The sequence below is a fragment of the Oncorhynchus mykiss genome, chromosome 3, assembly GCF_013265735.2.
Source record: "Oncorhynchus mykiss isolate Arlee chromosome 3, USDA_OmykA_1.1, whole genome shotgun sequence".
Lineage (NCBI taxonomy): Eukaryota > Metazoa > Chordata > Actinopteri > Salmoniformes > Salmonidae > Oncorhynchus > Oncorhynchus mykiss.
In genome coordinates, this window is record NC_048567.1 from 48,060,934 (window position 1) to 48,077,331 (window position 16,398).

At 40.0% G+C, this 16,398-nt stretch overlaps 1 long non-coding RNA gene across 1 annotated transcript; it reads right to left on the bottom strand.

The window, feature by feature from the left end:
• Positions 1-4,559: 4,559 nt before the first annotated feature.
• LOC118958229 lies at positions 4,560-5,570 on the bottom strand. Its single transcript, XR_005047293.1, has 2 exons — positions 5,192-5,570; positions 4,560-5,083 (listed from the first exon to the last, which is right to left on the bottom strand). It is a non-coding gene; the product is annotated as an uncharacterized LOC118958229 (long non-coding RNA).
• Between the last annotated feature and the right edge of the window lie 10,828 nt (positions 5,571-16,398).

Here is a 16,398-nt window from a genome sequence, read left to right on the forward strand (position 1 = left end):
AGCCAGGCCTAATCGCCCAACATCAGTGCCTTACCTCACTAATGCTCTTGTGGCTGAATGGAAGCAAGTCCCCACAGAAATGTTCCAACATCTAGTGGAAAGCCTTCCCAGAAGTTTAGAGGCCGTTATTGCAGCAAAGGGAGGACCAACTCCATATTAATGCCCATGATTTTGGTATAAGATGTTTGACGAGCAGTCCACATACTTTTGGTCAAGTAGGTTTTGTATGTACACAAAGCTATGACATGTAATTTAATTCAACAAATGTGATGATGAAACTGAAATTAAACGCTATTTGACCTGATGCTTGCAGAGTTGTGTTGGGACTTTATTTGACTAAATGCAGTTATGAGGAGGAAGCACACATTTTTTGTTTGGTAAAATGCTATTTCACTAATGAATCATAACCATGCAACAACATCCAACCCTTTCTTTAGACCTTTTATGGAGTCTAAATAGCATGTGGTTGCAATTTGGAGCTTTGGCTATGTTCCGTCCTGTTTAACCTCTGTGTGGTTTGTCCATGATACACATGGAACATATTCTCTGAGCCAAATAGGACAGGCTCTAGGAACTCTTCCATTCAAACTTCTCTCTGATTCCATTTTCCTCTTACCCAAACTATGGATTCTCCTCCAAATGGGAAATCAACTGCAAGTTCCTTTCATGCTATCTTATTCAAAACTCAAGTTCAAGCAACAATAGTGAAATTGGGTTTTTATTTTCGTAACAAGGCTTACTTTCCGTTGGATTATGGTGATTAATTACAGACTGGACTCAGTTTATCATGCATCCTTGCGCTTTGTTACTAATGGGCTGGTCCTCGCTTTACATGCACAGCTACATAGTATATGTTTTCATAAACAAAGCCCTTCTGGGTAAACTCCCTCTCGACCTCTGTAGTTAACCTTTATTTAACTAGGCAAGTCAGTTAAGAACAAATTCTTATTTAGCCTGCTCTCCTTCACAACTAACAATATGGCGCCAACAGACATGGTAGCCCTGTTCTTAGCTCCTAGGCAACTTTGCTACAAGCATTTCTCTGCACATCTGCAAAATGTGTAAGCGGCTCATACAATTTGATTTGACTTACCCGATGCAGTTTACTAGAAGGTTGCTTACTACTTATAGTCCTGCGGTCCACTACTAAGTTCGGCAAGACAGTCTATTGTGCACCAGAAGCATGGGACTGTCTGCAACGTATGCTTAAACTTGATGTACAAGTGCCCCTCTATTAGTTTATAACTCTGGTACAAAATTCTGTTCAGGAGAAGTGCAAATGTTTCCTTTAACCCCCCAAAATGCTTATTATAACTTTACTATAATTACATATTCATCTAATTATTTTAAGTGATCTGGTATAATAATTTTATATCAGCGAAACATCAGCTGTTGAGCTTTGATTGAAGGTCCTGACATGTAATTTGAATGTTTAAAATCCATAAAACAATGAAGAGAGCTTTCAAGTAATGTTAGGAGGACATGATGCAATATAGGACTGACATCACAGCATGTTCAGAAGAAACAAGAACAGTGAGTGAGTAACTTCCTGTTGACTTAAGGTAAACATACAAAAAGAATACCGCCCTGGGTTTCATTGCACATTTGGCTTTCATTTGAAGCCAGCTTGACAAGCTCCTCCTACATATTTCCAGCATTTCCTCACTCTTCCCATAAATTATTCAACCGATTCCACCAAAGTTTGTTTCGAGTTGAATGCTAACTGACATGATACAAGTGCTGCTAACTTAATCCAGAACTGCGGACTGTAGAATGAGGGATGGATTAGAACTCCCCTTAAAGTGCGACTTTTTGATGCTTCCCAACTTTGTATAAAGAGGAGTTCACTATGACTATATACAGTGCATTCAGAAAGTATTCAGACCCCTTCACCTTTTCCACATTTTGTTACGTAATAGCATTATTCTAAAATGTATTAAATTGTTGTTGTTTTTCGCATCAATCTACACACAATAATCCATAATGACAAAGATTATTTTTATTTTATTTGTTTAAATGTTGGTAAACTAGGGTCATTGTCCTGTTGGAAGGTGAACCTTTTGCCACAGTCTGAGTTCCTGAGTGCTCTGGAGCAGGTTTTCATCAAGGATCTCTCTGTACTTTGCTCCGTTCATCTGTCCCTCGATCCTGCCTAGTTTTCCAGTCCCGTCCACTGAAAAACATCCCCACTGCATGATGCTAGTAACACCATGCTTCACCTTAGTGATGGTCAGGTTTCTTCCAGATGTGACGCTTGGCATTCAGGCCAAAGAGTTCAATCTTGGTTTCATCAGACCAGAGAATCTTGTTTCTCATGGTCTGATAGTCTCTAGGTGCCTTTTGGCAAACTCCAAGCGGGCTGTCATGTGTCTTTTACTGAGGAGTGACTTCCGTCTGGCCCCTCTACCATAAAGGCCTGATTGGTGGAGTGATGCATAGATGGTTGTCTTTCTGGAAGGTTCTCCACAGAGGAATTCTAGAGCTCTGTCAGAGTGACCATCGGGTTCTAATAAATGTGCAAAAAGTTCCAAAAACCTGTTTTTGCTTTGTCTTTATTGGGTATAGTGTGAAGATGGCTGAGGATCATTATTTTTTCAAATCCATTTTAGTTAATCTGTAATGTAACAAAATGTGGAAAAAGTCAACCGATCTGAATACTTGTCAAATGCACTGTATCTGGTGTATTGATCATGTTTAAGCAATAAGACCCGAGGGGGTGTGGTATATGGCCAATACCACTGGCTAAGTGTTGTTATTATGCACGACACAACGCGGAGTGCCTGGATACAGCCCTTAGCCGTGGTATATAGGCCTTATACCACTAACCAGACTGTACCACAACCAGCCGTGATTGGGAGTCCCATAGGGCGGTGCACAATTGGCCCAGCGTTGTCCGGTGTAGGCCGTAGGTTTGGCCAGTGTAGGCCGTCATTGTAAATAAGAATTTGTTCTTAACTGACTTGGCTAGTTAAATAAAACATAAATAAAAACCTGAGGTACCTTACAGTGGCTTGCGAAAGTATTCACCCCCTTTGTTATTTTTCCTATTTTGTTGCCTTACAACCTGGAATTAAAATGTATTTTTAGGGAGTTTGTATCATTTGATTTACACATGCCTACCACTTTGAAGGTGCAAAATATTTTTATTGTGAAACAAACAAGAAATAGACAAAAAAAAACAGAAAACTTGAGTGAGCATAACTATTCACCCCCCAAGGTCAATACTTTGTAGCAATTACAGCTGCAAGCTTGACACATCTAGCCCCTGGGATGTTTGCCCTTTTTTCAAGGCAAAACTGCTCCAGCTCCTTCAAGTTGGATGGGTACTGCTGGTGTACAGCAATCTTTAAGTCATACCACAGATTCTCAATTGGATTGAGGTCTGGGCTTTGACTAGATCATTCCAAGATATTTAAACTTTTCCCTTTAAACCACTCGATTGTTTCTTTAGCAGTATGCTTAGGGTCATTGTCCTGCTGGAAGGTGAACCTCCATCCCAGTCTCAAATCTCTGGAAGGCTGAAACAGGTTTCCCTCAAGAAATTCCATGTATTTAGCGCCATCATTCCTTCAATTCTGACCAGTTTCCCAGTCCCTGCCGATGAAAAACATCCCCACAGCATGATGCTGCCACCACCATGCTTCACTGTGGGGATGATGTTCTCGGGGTGATATGAGGTGTTGGGCTTGCGCCAGACATAGCGTTTTCCTTGATGGCCAAAAAGCTCAACTTTTGTCTCATCTGACCAGAGTACCTTCTTCCATATGTTTGAGGAGTCTCCCACATGCCTTTTGGCAAACATCAAACGTGTTTGCTTATTTTTTTTCTTTAAGCAATGTCTTTTTTCTGGCCACTCTCTCCTTCACGGTTATGTTTGGTCTCTTTGTTGACTCTCTGATTAATGCCCTCCTTGCCTGGTCCTTGAGTTTTGGTGGGCGTCCCTCTCTTGGCAGGTTTGTTGTGGTGCCATATTCTTTCAATTTTTTAATAATGGATTTAATGGTGCTCTGTGGGATGTTCAAACTTTTTGATATTTTTTTATAACCAAACCCCGATCTATACTTCTCCACAACTTTGTTCCTGACCTGTTTGGGGAGCTCCTTGGTCTTCATGGTGCCGCTTGCTTAGTGGTGCCCCTTGCTTACTGGTGTTGCAGACTCTGGGGCCTTTCAGAACAGGTGTAGATATACTGAGATCATGTGACAGATCATGTGACACTTAGATTGCACACAGGTGGACTTTATTTAACTAATTATGTGACTTCTGAAGGTAATTGTTTGCACCAGATCTTATTTAGGGGCTTCATAGCAAAGGGGGTGAATACATATGCACGCACCACTTTTCAGTTTTTATTTTTTACATGTTACTTTTTATAATTTCACTTCACCAGTTTGGCCTATTTTGTGTATGTCCATTACATGAAATCCAAATAAAAATGTAATTACAGGTTGTAATGCAACAAAATACGAAAAACATCAAGGGGGATGAATACTTTTGCAAGGCACTGTATTGCTTTTATAAACCGGTTGCCAACACAGTAAGGCAAAGAACTACACATCTAAATTGAAAATGTAGCTTTAATCAATACATTCCACCAGAAAAAGTAGTCCGGTAAAAGTTTTGTTGCTTGACTAGTTGCTATGCAACATAACCACAGGCTAGCTAGCAAGCATTAGCGCCACTTCTTGAGTGACTAACACATGCCACCTATTTATTAATGTTGCCATTTCTTAAAATTGTCCCACGTTATTGTTTGTTTGCTCATGGTGTCGTTTATTGGGCTCTACGCTGCTGGAAATGGATTCCGTTTTTTTTTTTTGCTGGGGGAGCTGCTGCTGTGTTGTCAGAGAGAATAGTGCTTCGTCGCTTCCAGATTTGGTCTCCAGGAACTTTGAAGAGAGGTTTCCAATCTGTGTCCTCTGAAAGACAGTATTTATCGTGCCACTAGTCAAGCATCCGACCGTTTCTGGATCATGGTGGTTCGAGGCAGTAGTTTGTGTAAATCTGCGACAGGACAGCTATTTTGCAGATCATTGGCAGCATTGCTGCAAGGGTGTTCACTCCCATTGTCTCTTTTATGTACCTAAAACATTTAAGACAAAATAACGTTAGCTAATAGTTAGGCCTACATAGCTTCCAGTTATATTGTCAGGGTACATTAGAATGATTTTGCTAGCTAACAGTTACATACCATATGTACAGTATCCATTCACTGGTGGGCAGCTTTGTTGTGCCCCTCTTTACTCAACTTTTTAATTACGCCGACAGACACATTGTTGCTCGTGAATTCGGTGTCCTTCTGAATACTCCATGCCAAACTGAGAAGGGGTCGTTGATATGTCTAGCGTAGCTGCTAATTCCATATTATTCGCAGTGGTGGAAAAAGTACCCAATTGTCATACTTGAGTAAAAGTAAAGATACAGTAATAGAAAATTACTCAAGTAAAAGTCTCTTGATAAGTGTGTGAATTTAACCATTTTTTGTCCTGCTAAGCCTTCAAAATGTAACGAGTACTTTTGGGTGTCAGGGAAAATGTATCGAGTAAAATGTACATACTTTTCTTTAGGAATGTAGTGAAGTGAAAGTAAAAGTTGTCAAAAATATGAATAGTAAAGTACAGATACCCCCCAAAACGAATTAAGTAGTACTTTAAATTATTTTTACTTAAGTACTTTACACCACTTATTCTTCACCATTCATGTTTCTCACTGAACCATGAAAGTCCCTTAGAATGATGTTCAGCTCCATTTTTGTTGTATTCCTAGACTCACATATCCCTTTTTCTGCCCACCAGTCAGTGAAGTAGGTAAGTACCCACTTTGTTTGTTTTACAATGTTGTTTTCATTTCGGTTTCTCTCAAGTTCATCTAGCCGCGTATTTTCTACATCGGCATGTTGAAAAGTTTTCCTGGAAAACTTCTCGATGTATCAGTGTGGATAAAGGTAACATTTGGAGTACAGTTGCATATCCCATCCCTGCATTGAGGTATGTTTTCTGACCCATATCTTGCGCCGGCTCCATGGAGTCTAAATTTAACCATGATTGTGTTCTGACTCCTGGGCAACTCAATGTAAACAAGTGTAACGGTAGGGTCAGAATCTACTGGCTACTATTCCTCACAAGATCTGTTCAAGTTCAAAGGAGCATGGTTTTGGCTAGCATGAAGGGCAATATATGGGCAATCTATGAATCCTTATCAAGTAATCATCAGGTGTCTTCCCTATCAGTTCTTTAACCAGGTCAGGGTGTTCAGTGTCCTGTAACACCTTCAAGAAGATGGAGAACTCCTGAGAAGTTCCTGAGTCCCACATATATTTATTCTGTTTTGATATTCAGCTAATATATCTAGAACAGAAATTGAATTGTTAAATTACAGGATAATGCATGACTAAAAATGTACTCACATAATAAACTCATACCCTATCAAGAGCTGCAGTGCAGTTAGTGACATTAGTCTGCCCTCATCTGGTCCACAGATGTATTACATCAATATATCTACAGTTTACATCTAGGTCTATTGATCATTAGTACTATGATTTGATAGGAGTTTAGGCTATGGACAATGTCCCATATGGCACTAATACAGTCTACACACATACAATTACATACAATTTCACGGTCCTCTGGGAATAGAATATCTTCCGCAAAACAGTAGTCTTCATCCTCAAAAAAGTTCAATAAGTCTGGCGGAATTTTCATTCTCTGCCTCCAGAGATGGACTTCCTCCATGTAGATGGCTGAATGTTTACAACCCCCAGCTGACAGTGCATCCTCAAACTACCTGCACCAATCTTCTGGATGTTGCTGGATCCTGATGATTCTATCAATAAGTATGGATGTTGCTGGATCCTGATGATTCTATCAATAAGTAGATTGACTGCCTTTCGATTGCTCTCTCTGTTTTCACCATACTTTGGATAAAGTATTTTTGGTCATTGTCTATGAAGTTCAGGTGATCCAGCACAATTTACATTATTATTATTTTTTAAACCTTTATTTACTTAGGCAAGTCAGTTAAGAACAAATTCTTATTTACAATGATGGCCTACCCTGACCAAACCCGGACGAGGCTGGGCCAATTGAGCGCCGCCCTATGGGACTCCCAATCACTGCCAGTTGTGATACAGTCTGTACTTGAACCAGGGTCTGTAGTGGTGCCTCTTGCCTTAGACCACTGTGCCACTAGGGAGCACAAATTCCACTTCAATGAGTTTCTGCAGCCTGGGTCTTTTTGCCTGGAAACCCGACGTTGAATTGCGTTGAATTCTGTTTCGGGCAAAATTTGTGTTTGGATCAGGAAAGTTTCCTCTCACAACCTTTACAAGCCAGTATGTTGAATAAAAAACATACTCTACCGGTTGTTAGCTCCTTTTTATGGTTGGAATGCAAGACAACATATCCACATAATTAAATATAATTAAAACAGTATAATTAATCACCTTATCAAAGTGCTGGTATCATGTGTATGCTTCAGGTGATAGCCAATCAGGTTGCAGCAGTCTGTTGTTTACCCTTGGCTAACCTAACGTAGCAGGCACAAAAGACCTAGCTAAAAGCAGGGCCCAACATAAGGATGTAGCGTTAACTACTCTAGCACTGTGGTGGAGAACTAGCTGTTGACTAAACTTCCAATAAATTGAACTATTGAGGAACATCTGTGTGCTTATTAGCAAAGGGAAGAGAACACTTCGCTCTCCAACCAAGGTGAATGAATACAGGAGCAAACTGAAGTGACGAGGAAATTCATCAACTTTTTTTAAGGACAGTGGAAGTTGATAAAAGTGCTTCTTTACCAAAAGTAAAAATTAACACTTTACATTTTCACAACTTTCATCAAGACTTTACAGTTAGAAAAGTGAAGGAGGACTTTATACATTTCAACACAGCCTCCTATGGATTCAGGGACCAATCATAATGGGAATACAAAACAAACTAGGATGTGATTGGTTAAATGAGATGTAAAAAATCTGACCAATTATTTTAGACTTAGACTGACCAGTAGATTGTGGTTACATGTTATACTGACAATCAAATTGGTCAGTATAAGTCTAAAAACGATAGGTCAGAGTTTTGGAACTCATTTACCAATCACATTATGTTTTGTTTTGTATTCCCAATGTGATTGGTCTCTGGACTCATATGAGGCATTTTTTTCACATAAAAAATCTTCGCAATTAGATATCATGAAATTGGGGTGAAAAAACACCAATAATAAAAAATAAAAAAAACATCTTCCTTCAGATTGGGTGAGTTCGTTTTGCATGGCCTGGTGCCCCGGGTGAGCGGAGTTTGTACATTTTAGGCCATTCCATTGGTCCTTAAGTGAAGTCTCCAACCATGCAAAATGAACTCACTCTTTACCATTTGTAAAACCGTGATGGAGGCGGCTAACGGGCAAAAATAAGCACTTCTATCAACTTTTACTGTCCTCCAAGATTGCTGGTTAGTGCACCCAGCCAGAATTTTCCAGATTCAACAGGTCCACCAGAGGATTTACCTATGTTTATGTTAGGATAACGTCTTTATTGGACAATACTTTTAATTCCCAAACTGTTTTAACTATAATTTTGTGTGTTCTATTTATCTGGGCGTACCAATCGAGAACATATAAATAAATAAAACATTTCCTTGTTATGTCAGGATTACAATTTATTTCTCTCATGATCACGACATAACAAAAGTTGTTTTGTCGAGATTACAAGTTTACGAGATATAAATGGATGTATTGGTGATAGATTGACAGTATGGCTGAGGCGACAGAGCCCATTTAGAGATGGTACATTTCATGCTAACATCATGCCTTCATTTGTGTTTGGAGCTCATTATCAGTTCATAAATTCGATTGTTAGCAAGCTAAATGTCCCTTACCTTAAACTAAGAGCTGGGGGGATAAGCCCCCGTGGGGCATTTAAGCCCTGAACGATGCCTGACAAGTAGCCCTGTCTCCCAGTGTGCCATCCCAAGACCACAGACAATCACATGCAAGCAAACATAGCTAACTTGGATAGTCTTGTGAGTGAGCAAGCTAGCTAGCTAGCTTGTTATATATGCTGGTTGTTGGCTTGCATAACTTATATATGAATAATTGTAAGGGACATTTAATGTTTTATGGATAATATTTACATTTACAAGGTGGGTGAGCTCCATTCCTGACATGCTGATCAGATTCAATTTCAGCCTCAGATCTTAATCAGATTCAATAGCAGCCACACGGTCAAGAGTGGATGCGCTCTATTTCTGGCAGGCTGATCAGATTCAATAGCAGATAAATAAGGATGCTGCCTTGTAGGCTGTCATTTGAAACAGCCTACAAGGCAGCATCCTGACATTAGCCTCTGAGGCTGCTATTGAATCTGATCAGCCTACCAGGAATAGAGCTCACCCACTCTGGATCATATGCATCAGCACTGGCAGGGCTTTGTCAGCCTGCAAAGAGCTTTAGCTATGAAACAGCTTACAAAGCAAAATCCTGACTTAACGACAGATTTGTACCTTGTCAGCTCGGGGTTTGAACTTGCAACCTTCCGGTCCAACACTCTAACCACTAGGCTACCCTACTGATACTTTTTATTATTTTGTGATCTCGACAAAATCTATTTTGTCATGTCATGATATCAAGAAAATTGTCTTGTGATCTTGACAAAACAACTTTTGTTATGTCGTGCTCATAAGATAAGTAAGTTGTGATCTTAACATAACGAGGGAATACTTTTTATATTCATATATCCTCTTTGGACTCAATTGTAATTTCCACTCTAGTCAGTTAATTGTTTGTCTTGTGTTAAAACGCCCACACCAATATAAATCCACTATCCACTATTTGATCTCGTGAAAAAAAACGAACTGCCTGCTTCGTGAAATTTGTACTTGACGTGTCTTTTCCTTTGAAATGACGTGTAAATTATTTTTAGCATACTTTCCTGTCAGGGCTGGGTTTTATTTCAATGGTACAGTATCACCCACCAGCATGGCATTGTTAATTAATCAGAAACACCTGCAAAATTCGCAAGTTGCAACTGAGCTGAGCAACATAATATACCATCTTTGGCTCCAGCAAAGAGGGTGGATCAATGAAGATTGTTCACACAGGCCGTTAATCACATTGAAAGATGTTCAGTTCTGATCTACTTAACGGGGTGTGTTTTCCATAGACACCAAAGCAATAGCAGCTGGTTCTGGTCTACTTAGTTCATTGACTTTCATTGGACCAGAAAAAAAACAGCGATTGGGTGTGTCTTGCGTTGTCTTCCGTCTCTAGCTGCACTTGGCTGCCTGAGCCATGGAGCAAATTAAAATAGAGGGTGCGAACTTATGTTTTTGCACCTCCGCTTTTTTTTACCAGCAAATTATCATAATCCATTGGATCATTTGTAAAGTTTCACTTATTTTTGTTCTAGTGTGTTTTAAACAACTATATTAAAATTTTATAAATGGAATACATTTTGGAACCCGTTCACCGTTGCCCCAAGATTAATGATTTTGATCACGCTCCACTGCTTTGATCGGTGCGGCTAAAAATCACAAGTTTCTATCCTATAACGAAAAGTCACCCATGAAAGAAGATTCCACAAACTTGTTTATCTATGTAAAAATGTGCTGTTACATCAAGTATTGGTGTTTCGTGGATGATGCGTTCAGGGTGCTGCTGTTGTTATATATCATTTGCTGCATGCATTATGAGCAAATTCATTGTAGCCTATCATTTCACATCCATCCTCATGAGCCTACCAAAGTTTGCATTACAATATAGAAAAACGTGTCTCTAGTACAAACCATTCAATAGTTAGGCTATCCATATTACCATCTTATTCTTTCTATTTCCATGGCGGATTCGCGAGCCCGCAATTTATGGAAGATGACAAAACTTTGGAGATAACAATAGATTGAAAAGTCAAAGATACTGGTTTCCCCAGTACATCTGTGGTGGAGTTTTCCCTACATACCTATGGCAAATCCAGCACCAGAACCAGCCATAGCCCAGCTGACTAATCTTTTGAATAAGGTGTAGCAACAACAGAAAACATTACTTAGCTTGATAAGGCTAGGATGCTAGCTAGCTACACTGACAGCTTCTTCTTCATTGGTATTATGGCGGTTCGCAAACAAATATGTTAAGGTGCATGCTGCCACCTACTGTATTGGCTGTGTATCAGACTACTATTCTGTAGTATGAATTCATGACACTTTGTGAAAAAATTTCCCTACCAACTAACCCTACACACATTAAAACCTCATCACTTTTCCATTACTTCTGCCCTATCTGATCCTACACCAGGCCAGCAGCCTGGGAGGACGGGGCACTATTTTTCAAAACACCTAACTCGTCTGCAGTAAAATCTCGTACACCCAAGTACGTCTCTGCAGCTGCCACCACAACATCTATCCTCTCTGATTTATGTTCCATTCCAGCTATACAGTTGACAACCATGGCCATGTATGCCAAAAACCAACCTTACTAAAGCACATGTTATTCCTATCACTCTATATTGACCTTGGCCTACTCACAGGGATCCTATTAGGATGCCTTACCCTGGACCCATCTTCATCTACTTGTCTCTTCTCTGCCTCAGCATACGACACCTTCTGCACTGCTCTGATCCTGGCAACCTCAACCTGCCTTTCTTTCACTGGACACCTCTGATCTCCAGTACCTTGGACATCCCTACAGTTTACACACAACGTTTTACACCTACAGTATACTACACAAACCTTTATCACATGTCCTCCTGCACACTTCTCACATCTAGGAATCTCCCTCCTACACACTGCTGCAACATGACCATAAGCTTGACACCTAAAACACTGTAATGGGTGCGGGACAAAATCTCTCATGCAATAACAGACACATCCTAACTTGACGTTATCTGGTACAAATGCTGCAACAAAACTCAGTAGCATAGACAGTGTCTTCTCTCTTTCACCATGCTCTCCACCGGGTCTGCTTCACACCAAACAGAGGTCGTCACAGACACCGGACAACTTCATCTTCAGTTGGCTCTCCTAAACACTTAACGCTACTCCAGTTATCACTCCTTTCCGGAGAGGAAAGCAAGTCACAGTTATTGTCCCCAGTCATGTGGAGCGGAGCGCACGGTCCCTCTGGACAGCAGAAACACAAAAAATCTACACGATTCCATGTTGAGTAACTTTCACCGAGCCAACATTCCCCAAGCTCTTCTCCACCCAATCTGACACCACATATGGATCGGTCAGAAGGCAAGGATCCATTCTCTCCAAAAATCACACTCCCACTGGGCAAAAAAACATCTTGATCACCATCGGGACGAGGCTCAAACTCACCGCACCTGCCACCGCAGTTAATGAATCCTTACTCTCGTCATGCTAAATTTCCTTCTGCAGTAATCCATATTTATGCTTAATATGCTCCACTTTCTTAATTTTTTCCTGCCCTTTTCCTGCCCTTTCTGACCTCAATGGGTTCCCCTGATTCCACCTCCAAGTCAGATACACTTACTGTACGCAGTTTAGCAAAGTTGCACCCTGCTGTACTTTGAAAAACATCAAAAATGTGGAATGGAATGGTCCAATGGAAATGCGAGTGCAAGGTGAGAGGTTGTGTCATGCCTACCTCGGCTGGAGGTGGTGTCTGAAGTCAGCCAGGTGCAACTTTGATAAATTGCGTGCAGTAAGTGTATCTTTTGTGTATAAAATATAATTTCTTGCTGGTACGAAAGTTATATTCCAAATGTTTCCAAAACCGTATTGCAAGCGAGGATTACTAATGTTTCTTAATGTTAAAACAGAGCGTCGGGATTGTAGTTCACATGGAGCCAGCTGTGATCCATATGTTCAGCTGGGAACCCAAAAGGGGGACCGCTATAAGCCCCCTGGGCCCCGTTGGGTTCTTGAGAGCTAGAGCTAGGCTAGCTTCAGTCTCAATTGACTGTGTTGAGACATCTGTCCTGTCCAATAAACAGTTCCCTGGCTTTCATGTCGCAGGCCTTTTGGTCGTTGTTTTACCAAATAGGGCCTACATGTGAGTTCCTAGAAAAACACATTACAGTATGTTTTGAATTCCTGTTCATTAGCTGCATAGGACAGTTGATGTGTATTGATGATTACCATCCATTAAATAAATATACATAAAAGACTTGGTACACTTGACATTGTATTCAATATACTTTTTATTCCATAAAATAGACAAGGTAATTAACTAAATCAATTGTATTCCGTGCATTTTTTAAATCTGTAATCCCTTTAGACTAGAAACATTCCAATCATGTTTAGGTGAGTGTACAAGTGAAAATGCATCAAAAACATATGTGAAAACTAGACCAATATATTAATGTTTCCCTATCCCTCTAGTGTGTGTGTAAATCCGGCCAATTTACGCAAAAGCTTACTAAGGCCTTTACCACGTATTTACTTGCCATACAATACAATACAATACAATAACTAGGCTACTCATTTAAGGGAATGTTCACTTTAGGTAACAGCTGACATAATCAATGTAAAAATAAACATATTAATTAGTTGGAATATTGTGAGCATATATTTACTGCCTGTTACTCTGGTATGTGTCTTTACTTGGGAATGGACTTCTGTGACACTCATTCTATCATTATAATACAGTAATCATGGAACCAAAATCCTTCCACTTCTTTTACGTTTTAGTCCCGTGGACCTGCACATTATACTGTCTTGTCTTCATGACTTTAAATTGAAGAGAAAGCAAGGGCATTTGTAATGCCATATGTTTTAAATACTGTAGTACAACATTGATAACGTACTGGATTCTAAATACATGCATGAGACAAAATAATTGCACTGCTGAGTATTCAAGCAGCCTTTAGTGCAAAAAACATGTCCCCACGAAAATATGTGGTGGACAAATCTTTGTAGAAAAAAGGTCAGTCATTTGAAAGTTCTTCAAAAGTTTCCTAAATGTTTGTTTTCATTTTATTGCACCCGTAGCTTCAGGAAAAACATATGCTACCTACCACTAACATTTCAATTGCACCCCATCCTTTAATAATACAGTATATTTCTTAACAAATAAAAATAAGAAAGATATTTTTTCTTACATGTCTTTCCTATAATATGTTATATTAATGTGCAGATATAATACGTTATATCAATGTCTATGATAACAGAATACACTGGAAAACAATGTGATTTTGTTGATGAGAATGTGCAGTATGTAGGCTACATAAACATACTGATTTGATATTTGGATTTAGTTATAGGCACAATACCCCATTTATATCTCATGGGCCTATTGATAAGCTAACATTTGTCTCTCCATGTGTTACATAACATTATGCCTTGCATACAGTGCCTTGCAAAAGTATTCATCCCCCTTGGTGTTTTTCCTATTTTGTTGCATTACAACGTGCAATTTAGATGGATTTTTATTTGGATTTCATGTAATGGACATACACAAAATAGTCCAAATTGGTGAAAAAAAAAACAAAAAAACGTATTTTTAAAAATTCTACAAAGTAAAAAACTGAAAGGTGGTGCGTGCATATGTATTCACCCCCTTTGCTGTGAAGCCCCTAAATAAGATCTGGTGCAAACAATTACCTTCAGAAGTCTCATAATTAGTTAAATAAAGTTCACATGTGTGCAATCTAAGTGTCACATGATCTGTCACATGATCTCAGTATATATACACACACCTGTTCTGAAAGGCAAGCAGCACCATGAAGACTAAGGAGCTCTCCAAACAGGTCAGGAACAAAGTTGTGGAGTATTACAGATCAGGATTGGGTTATAAAAAAAAATATCAGAAACTTTGAACATCCCAAAGAGCACCATTAAATCCAATATAAAAAAATTGAAAGAATATGGCACCACAACAAACCTGCCAAGAGAGGGCCGCCCACCAAAACTCACGGACCAGGCAAGGAGGGCATTAATCAGAGAGGCAACAAAGAGACCAACAATAACCCTGAAGGAGCTGCAAAGCTTCACAGCGGAGATTGGAGTATCTCTCCATAGGACCACTTTAAGTCGTACACTCCACAGAGCTGGGAAGAGTGGCCAGAAAAAAGCCATTGCTTGTTTGTTGTTTGGTGTTTGCCAAAAGGAGACTGCCCAAATATATGGAAGAAGGTACTCTGGTCAGACGAGACAACAATTGAGCTTTTTGGCCATCAAGGACAAAGCTATATCTGGCGCAAACCCAAGCCCAACATCACCCCGAGAACACCATCCCCACAGTGAAGCATGGTGGTGGCAGCATCATGCTGTGGGGATGTCTTTCATTGGCAGGGACTAGGAACCTGGTCAGAATTGAAGGAATGATGGATGGCGCTAAATACAGGGAAATTCTTGAGGGAAACCTGTTTCAGTTTTCCAGAAATTTGAGACTGTGACGGAGGTTCACCTTCCAGTAGGACAATGACTCTATGCATACTGCTAAGGTAACACAAGAGTGGTTTAAAGGGAAACATTTAAATGTCTTGGAATGGCCTGGTCAAAGCCCAATTGAGAATGTGTGTGATGTGCCAAGCTTAAAGAGACATACCCCAAGAGACTTGCAGTTGTAAGTGTAGCTTTGGCTGTGTGTTTAGGGTCATTGTCCTGCTGGAAGGTGAACCTCTGTCCCAGTCCCAGGTCTCTAGCAGACTGAAACAGGTTTTCCTCTAGAATTTCCATTAATTTGGCTCCATCCAACTTGCCCCCATTCCTGGCCAGTTTCCCAGTCCCTGCCGATGAAAAGCATCCCCATAACATGATGCTGCCACCACTATGCTTCAACGTAATGAGAAGTGTTGGCTTTGCGCCACACATAGCGCTTTGCTCTAAGGCCAAAAAGTTTAAGAGCCCCTTTCAACATGTTTGCGGTGTCTACCAAATGGCATTTGAAATAGTTTTTTTCAGCAATGGCTTTCTTCTCGCCACTCTCCCATAAAGCCCAGCTTTGTGAAGCATCCGGGTGATAGTTGTCACATGGATTGTTTCTCCCATCTCAGCTGTGGCTCTCTCCAGCTCCTTCAGAGTTACCAGTGGCCTCTTGGTTGCATCTCTGACTAATGCCCTCCTTACCCGGTCACTGAGTTTTGGTAGACGGCCTCCAGGGGTTGTTCAAGGTTTGGGATTATTTTTTATAACACCAGAGTTTATTTAGAGGTGTCACAGCAAAGGGGGTGAATACTTATGCAATCAAGACTTTTCCATTTGTTCTTTGTACATTTTTCCCCCCACTCCTAATTAAATCCATTTTAATTACAGGTTGTAACAGAATAAATGTGAATACTTATGCAAGGCACTGTAATACTATGTATGCATAATAATTTAGTAAAACTATAATCTCAAACAAAAAAGTCAGAAGTATACAGACAATGCCATTATCATAGATTATATTGTATGCTACTTTTGGTTCAAATAAGAAGTGCAAAATTGTTTAACATACTAAGGTGAAAACCAA